Raw genomic sequence first — 7913 nt, forward strand, 5'->3', positions numbered from 1 at the left:
ATTTCTGGGTATTAATTTTGTATCCTGCTACTTTGCTGAATGCATTGATCAGCTCTAGTAGTTTCTTGGTGGAATCTTTTGGGTTCTTTATGTACAGTATCATGTCATCTGCAAATAAAAACAGTTTTACTTCTTCCTTTCCAATTTGGATGCCTTTTATATCTTCTTCCTCTCTGAGTGCTGTGGCTAGGACTTCCAGTACTATGCTAAGAGAGGTGAAAGCAGACATCCCTGTCTCGTTCCCAGTCTTAAGGGGAATGCTTGTAATTTTTGCCCATTGAGTATGATGCTGGCAGTACGTTTGTCAGATACGGCCCTTCCTCGGTGGAGCTCTCGTCAGTGGAGTTCCAGGTCCACAAACACTGGTGTTCTAAAAGCAGTAGACAAGCTGAATGGTAAGGATTCTAAGATTTTGTTCAGTGGATACTTTACTTCTGCCCTATACAGTGATGCTAAACTGAGATTCAGAGATTCCAATTCTTTCCAGAGACACACACCTGTGATCTGGGTAAGTTATAATCTTTCTAGAAAGTCTTTAAAATATGTTAGCATCCTCATCTCTTAAATGAGAAAATCTTTCCTATCTTTAAGGTACTTTCCAAATCTATGTATTAAAAGTTTGGAAAGGCTTTAATAATAAATATATTCCAGAATGTTTAAAAGTCACTGACATTGCTACATAATCATTTTAACCTCTTGACCTCAGAGTTCCTTAAGATCGATGACCTTCTACCTTATGCCTGTGTCACCTTTCCATGCTCAAATTCAGCCACACTTAGAATTTCCATCACCACTCATAACTGATCCCTCCATTATGATAAGACACCCTGAAAGTTCCTCACATACCCTTTGCCAATAGCCTCAGAACCACCCCTGCACATTACCATTTCTCTCTTCTTTGTTCTTCCTAAACCAGCCACTCACGACGCATTCTGATCTCACATCTCCAGCTCATCTTCCCAGCCCATCAACACGGGTTTCACTTGCCTGTCTACTCAACAAGGGCCTGTAAGGAGTTGGTAGTTTCCATGACACTCACCCATCTCCACTTCCAACTTCGTGAGCATTGCTGGAGAAAGCCATGAAAACAGGGAAGATCCTCCTGTCACAAGGCTAAGGTAAGGCCTTTTAGCACCTTGTCCAGGCCCTCATCCCCTTTGGCTCCTGTCACGTGCAAATCCACAGCTACTCCCAACCCTTCCCACTCTCCTCCACCTCCCAGCTTTACCTCTCTCACTCCCAGCTGACTTTCAGCAAATCAACTGGTCTCCTCTGTTAATTTTTTTCCCCAACAGAAAAGAACCAACTTACTTTGAATGCAACCGGCCTCCCTCTCAGCTTCCAACTTTCCTCTCTAAATCTCAGTTTCTCTTTGCCTTCATTTAACCTCTTTTTCCTTCCATATCACATCTGTTTTTCCATGAGTAACTACCTTACCTGCGTCATGACTAGGGTCACCAAATAATATATTATTCAAAAAGAGACTTTCCGTTAGAATAAAAATGGGCACTATTTGTCCAAATATTTGTTAAGCTATTATGCCACAATTAGACTGGGTAACCCTTGTGAACCAACACTGTCCTGGGCAATCGGGATGCATGGCTGCCCAATCTTGCTCCTATCTCTCCTACCTGTGGAGGGCCTGGTCATAAATGACCCTCACACACCCTCTCCTGATCTTCAGCTCCTTCCTTTCCATGGACAGCTACAACATTCTCAGGACTTAAGGTTTTGTTTTTAAGAACGTTTCTCGGGCACTCTCATCGCTTCAACACACTGTCCTCAGATTTTCATAGTCCACTCACAGATGACAGGGACTGGCCCCATCTCCTTCCCACTCACGCACTCTTCAGGCTCTGGCTGACTTCCATCTCCACTGCGGTGCTGCCCCTGATCCTCAAAGGTGAGGGACAGTGGTCTCGGTAACAAATCTAAAGACCTCTTCCCAGCTTTCAGTCTCGGCCCCTCTACCTCATCAGCCTCCTCCAAATTCTCCTTTGTCATCTTTTCTTTCTTTTTTTTTTTGAACCCAATCATGTCCTTGTTTTCCTCTTGCTTCTTTCTTCTTAGTGTCCTATCAGCCTCTATCTGTTTCCCCCTCCAAGGGCACAAATAATGGTTTATCCAAGGCCCTGCCTTGGCCTTTTATTCTTTTTCCCCACACCCTGTCCCTTTTTCACAGCTTCACCATCCTCTCAAAAGATGTCTCCAAATCTTTCTCTATTTCTAATGGCTCCCATCCATCTGGACTGTCCATAGGCAGAAAAACATTAAAATATCCAAATCCAACCATTTCCATTAATGACACAAATTTCTACTGAATGCACACTGCTGGCGGTGCCTTTACTTGTGGCCCTTCCTGACTATTTCAATTCTTGCCATCACCACCCAAAGTCACTCAGTTTCCATCTTTGACTTCTCCCTCAATCCCTCACTCAATTAGTCAACAAGTCCTGTTGCATTTATTTCTACCCAACCCACCTGCCCCTACCGTAACTTAGGTTCTCGCTGCTTCCATTCTGGAGAATATTTTCATAACTTCCTTACTCGGGTGACCCAGTTAGGAAGTTAAGATATGACTGTTAAGCCTCTCACAGAAACAGTGTCCATGTCTGATTAACCTATATAGTCCTTATGCTGCCTTGTAGATTGTAAACTGAGAGACTGAAGCATTAAGGAAATATTAAGTTAACTCTGTATCCATTACGTAGCATATAAAATAATGAATTGTACTCAATATCATCAAAGTTAATTATGCTGAATTCTTAGGAACGCCTAGAAACTAGCCATTTTCAGTTACCCTTGTTAGACCACTGTGAATCATTTCATTTAAACTAAAATTACAGGAGGGCTATGCATTCTTTATTGGTTTCCTAAACTACAGAGATGGACAAAATCTTAGAGATCACTTAATCCTTCCTCCTCTCATCTTAACCCCCATTCTCCAGGTGGGAAAACTGAAGGTGTGAGAGATTAAGCTCTTCCCACAGCCACACAAATCAGAAGTCCTGAATACAGCTGTTACCATTCATTAAGAGCCTAGTGTACCCCAGGCACTGTACGTATGTTATGCCAGTCCTCCAACAATCCTTCAGGGTTATGTGCCATTACCCCCATTTTAGCAATGAGAGAATGCTCGAAAAAGTTAGGCAGCTTGCTACAGAGGGCCAGCGCCCAATTCTATCTGGCTGTGAAAGCCTAGGCTTTTCTAGTGGACACGGTGGCAGAGGCAAGACCTACCACAGGTCTTTCCTACTGTTCCTCCAGTTATGCTAACTAAGCAAGCATGAGCACTTACAAGTTATAAGCTATTTTATTTGAAATTTTGGAGGCAGGGAAACTAAATCGTAGCTTCATTACCATGAAAGTTCTGTGGTTAATTACTGCCAGCATTCTGACTGTCAGAAAACGTCTTCAATCTGGAAAAGAGATTTGTGTTCCTGCGTTTTCAATTCTTAAGGACATCTTCAACTTAAAACACATTGTCCAACCGCATTCAACAAGCACTAGTTGAGCCCCCAGACGTCCAAGGCACACGGGAGGGTGTAAGATATAGTTTACTCTCTGAGAGTGACAGAAGTCACTTCCCCCACTTGTGGAAGCTTTGGCTGATTCAGGGACTTCCCACAATACGCCAGAACCCTTGGTTCTCATCCCCGCCCGGCATCTTGGGCAAGTCACCTCACTGTGCCTTAGTTTCCTCAGAAAAGCGATTGGTAAAAAGCAATGAAGTATGCCAAGCAGTTTCAAGGTCCTTTTTAGCTTTAAACTGATCTAAACTCACTCATGAGAGTATGCTTCTGTAAGTGACCACAACGGGTGTTACCGAAAGGGAACTGCTGGATGCCCAATATTGTAGCAGTGACTTTGGAAGTACTGAGTTTAATCAAGTACTGAGTTGAGGACAAGATTAAAGCTAGCTAATATGCTTCCCAAGTTTATTGTTTATAATAATATAAAGTTCACAAAAGTTTACCCTCTAAGGAGGTAGTAGTAAGCACTACATTCAAATTGTTCTCCCATTATATCATTGGCTTATTATTATAGCTTTAATTTGTTATAATACACTTAAATTGTTTAAAATATAATTTAAAGTAACTTCTTTGATCTACTCTCCTGTGGAGTTAAGTTAGTGAGCGGCATGAACAATAGCAGAGTTAAGACCTCTGCAGAGAGGTAGATCTTGTATTCATTTACCTGAATTAATACTTCATATTAAGTTCCACCTGCTATGGACCTTCCCAACTACAGCTAAACTTGAGGTTGGGGCACAGGCGGTGGGGAGAGAAGACTACAAAAATATCAGTATTTTAAATACCAGTATTTTGCTGATTCCATTTCAATATCCTGCACTTTTCTTTTCAACTAGCACAGAGAGTATTTTTAATCCTCCACTGACTTACACAGTAACACACTTTCCCTCGACAAAGCTCCACATGCCTTCTCTCTCTTCATACTCAGCACCTTGGGATGTGATACCCAAACCCATCTTGTGCTGTAAGTTAATGGCACAGAGGAAGAAACCAACCAAAAAAAGTGGAAGAAAAAAAATTAAAACTGTACCATCTTAGTGCATGGCCCACAAAGGCACTGAATTTTAACTGTCAAAGATGTTTCTACCAAGAGATCAGGAAAAATGAATTTATGTATTCACTAGTCGACAAATAGTGAGTGCCAAATATATGCCAGGCATAGTTCTAAGCGCTAAAGTTATAGCAGTGAACAAAACAGGCAAAAATTCCTGCAAACCCTGGCTGATGTGGCTCAGTTGGACTGAGCACGGGACTGCAAAGAACCAAAACGTCGCCAGTTTGACTCCCAGTCAGGGTACATGCCTGGGATGCCGGCCAGGTCCCCAGCTGGGGGCGTCCAAGAGGCAACCAATGGTGGTTTCTCGCACACACAGAGGTTTCTCTCCCTGTCTTTCTCCCTCCCATCCTCTATCTCTAAAAATAAATAAAATATTTAAAAAAAAATTCCTGCCAGAGTAGGGCTTACATCCTAATGCAGAGATAGCATTTAAAGAACCCCTAAATAAAAATCATTTCATATAGTGATGAAGTACTATGAAGAAAATGAAATAGGACTAGGAGGTCGATAAAAAAAAGCTACTTAAGATGATCCAGAAGGCCTTCCTTCCTAAGCAGAGTACTAAGTGATGAGAAAATTTTTACTCAATCTTCCAAGGGCGAGTTGGGGTGGAAACGAGTCAAGTTAGCCTTTCAGGGGGGTCACAATGGTCATAAGTTTGTTATTAATGGCAAACTATTAGGATTTGACTTTTAAGCACCCCCCCCCCAAATCTTTAAGTAGGACTTTTCTACGTAGGAGCCACTTATTTTTCTTTTAAGATCCACTAACTTTTTAGGTTTTGCTAATTACTTTAGTGGTACTTAAGTAGAGGCAATTACTAGAAGGATTCTCTCAGAGCCCAAAACCTCACTTGACACCATCCAAATTCTGAATGAGACAGGACCCAGCTCTGCAGCGAATCAGCGCTCCTCCACCGACTCATTAATGCAGCCAGGTGGAATCTTGTAACCCTTCCAAGAATGTGCAACAAGCCTCGGGAAACCCGCGGAAACTGACACCCCCAAAGTTTCCCCCAAATCGCGGAAGGGGCGAAAAAAATAAACCGTCATCCTTTTGCGTTAACTCTTCCCCGCCCCTCCAGACGTCTTCGCTGCAGTCGGACCGCTAGCTAACCCTGGGTCAGAGGCACTCGGCGAGTACGCGCGCGTGTGAACCCCGCGTGAATCATCGGTCCGCGGGGCGGTGATTCATTCAACGCTTTGGAGCTTACGGGCATACGTTCCGGGCGTACTACGACGGCCGCACACGCAGCTTCCTTAATATTAAACAAATGTTTCAAAGTACAAACGCCTGGAGCCAGAAACGTGTAGACCCTAGCCAGGCGGCGGAGAGGAAAGGCACGTTTCGGCCGCTGTCCGAGGGTTCCCGGTCCGGGAGGGGAGCGGCGGGCACGTCCGTCCGCCCCTTCGGACCTCATCTCCATCCCACCGCGGCCCGCGCGCGGGCGGCGCACGCAGGGGGCGCGGAGGACGCACAGGTGGGTCCCTGCCCGGCCCTGCCTCCCGCCCCTCCCGCCACTCGCGGAGGGCCGACGCTCCCTCGCCAACGTGCCTCCCGCTCGCCCCTTTCCTCTCCGTGACATCTTATATAATAACCCGAGCGAATCAAAACGGAAGCGACGCGCGCTGCCGGGGCCCGTTCCCCAGCCGGGACCAGATGCTGGCGTCCGCAGCCCACAGCCCCCGCACCAGGCACCAGGGCGCGCGGCTCCCGGGCGGGGGAAGGGCCCGAGCGCCGACTTCGCCCGTCCCTCCTCGGAGAAGCCGCTACCGCGGCCGGTCCCCGTCAGGAAGCAGCGAGCGTCACCAACTGCGTCAGCTTCTTCAAACACATTTATGGTCTCCCTCCAGCCAGGGAGCCGGCTGCTCCCTCGGCGGGGCCGCGACCGCGGTTGGAGGGAAGCCCTCCGGGGAGGAGAAAGTTCCTCGGGGCCCTCCCCTCACCCGCGCGGTGCCGGGTCCCGCCGCGCCGCCCGCCCGCACAATGTCAGGTTGGGCAACTTGTGACCCCCGGGGGCCGGGCCGCCCCTCCCGCCCGCCAGGCTCGCCGAGAGCCGGGAGCTTCCCGGAGCCCAGCGGAAAAGAGCGACATCAGAAACTTCCCCGGGCCGCGCCAGGCGGGGAAGCCGCCCGGGTCCCCGCACATCGCCCTTACCTTGCTCTCGAGAGGCCACGATCCGGGCGGGCCGCGCGGGGCGCGTGGTGCGCGAGCGCGCGCGCGTGGGGCGGTAGGTGAGGGAGCCCGCGCCGGCGGGGGCGGGGCGGGGCGGCGGGGGTGCGAGCTGCGAGGGGCGGGGGTGCTGGGCTGGGCCGGCCAGCCGGGCGGGCGCGAGCAGAGCGGAGCCGGCTACAGCGGCGGCGGGCGCGGGGCGAGCGCGCCCAGGGGGCGGAGGAGTTGCCGTGGGTTTGTTTACGCATTGCTGCCCGGCTCGGGGCACAGCCCGCACTCCCTGATTGGACACAAACTGGGGCACAGCCTCTCGCTGCCGCCCGCCTGGCCTCCTCGAGCAGCCGCCGCGCAGCTCCCGGAGCACCCTGCCCGGCATGGCCCGTGGCGGCGCCGGGGCCTGGAGGGGACGAACCGCGGCGGCTGCCGTGGGCAGCCGTGGAGCCACATGTTTGCCCACAGCTCTCAGTCGCCCACCTGTAGTAGCCGATTGGCAAGGAGAAATTGGAAACTTATGACGCTGGAGACTGCATATCACCCAACCGTAGAAGGGGCACTCCCTCGTCCCCCGCCCGCCAGACGGAGGAAACTTGCCCTTGAATGGATGGAAAGGAAGCTCAGATGTTGATCTGCCCCTGGGGCGATGGTCAAGCCCAGGCTTCCTGTATGAGCTCTCCCCGGGAGCTGCAATTCCTTCTCCTGTCTCCAGCTTCTCTGCTTGTAATTCATCCCTCTGAGCAGCCAAATTGCCCTCCCAGAAGTGACCTTGCCTCGTGGTGCTCAAGATCCTCCAATGACTCCCCCTGTCCTCACGCCCCAACCCCGTAGTCTCACAGTCCTTCACGGCCGCCTCTACCTTTCAGTCTCCTCTCCACTGCCCGAACGTCACCCCCATAGCCTACAGACAACATCTCAGGTGCCTCTGTCCTTTCACAACTGATACTGATCCAGCTCTGTTCTCTCCCAGGAAACCGGAAAATCCCAGAGCTCCCTCCACTTGTCAAACCCTCAGACTCAGCTTGTCTTCTATATGCACCACCCCCCCCCCACCCGCCCCGCCGCAAAATCCACACTACTGCTGGCATTAGCATGGCTTGAGGGTCAGTCTGTGCCTACTCTGTGCCCCCACAAGTCTGTGGATTCCTGAAGAACAG

General features: G+C 49.4%; 1 protein-coding gene across 1 annotated transcript in view; it reads right to left on the minus strand.

The window, feature by feature from the left end:
* PCGF5 (polycomb group ring finger 5) overlaps nucleotides 1-6872 on the minus strand; it is a 112249-nt gene extending 105377 nt beyond the window's left edge. The window contains exon 1 of the mRNA XM_053923555.2: nucleotides 6748-6872. The gene's annotated coding sequence lies outside the window, so the exon portion shown is untranslated. The remainder of the gene's footprint in view (nucleotides 1-6747) is intronic.
* Between the last annotated feature and the right edge of the window lie 1041 nt (nucleotides 6873-7913).

Source organism: Desmodus rotundus, chromosome 4 (assembly GCF_022682495.2).
Source record: "Desmodus rotundus isolate HL8 chromosome 4, HLdesRot8A.1, whole genome shotgun sequence".
Lineage (NCBI taxonomy): Eukaryota > Metazoa > Chordata > Mammalia > Chiroptera > Phyllostomidae > Desmodus > Desmodus rotundus.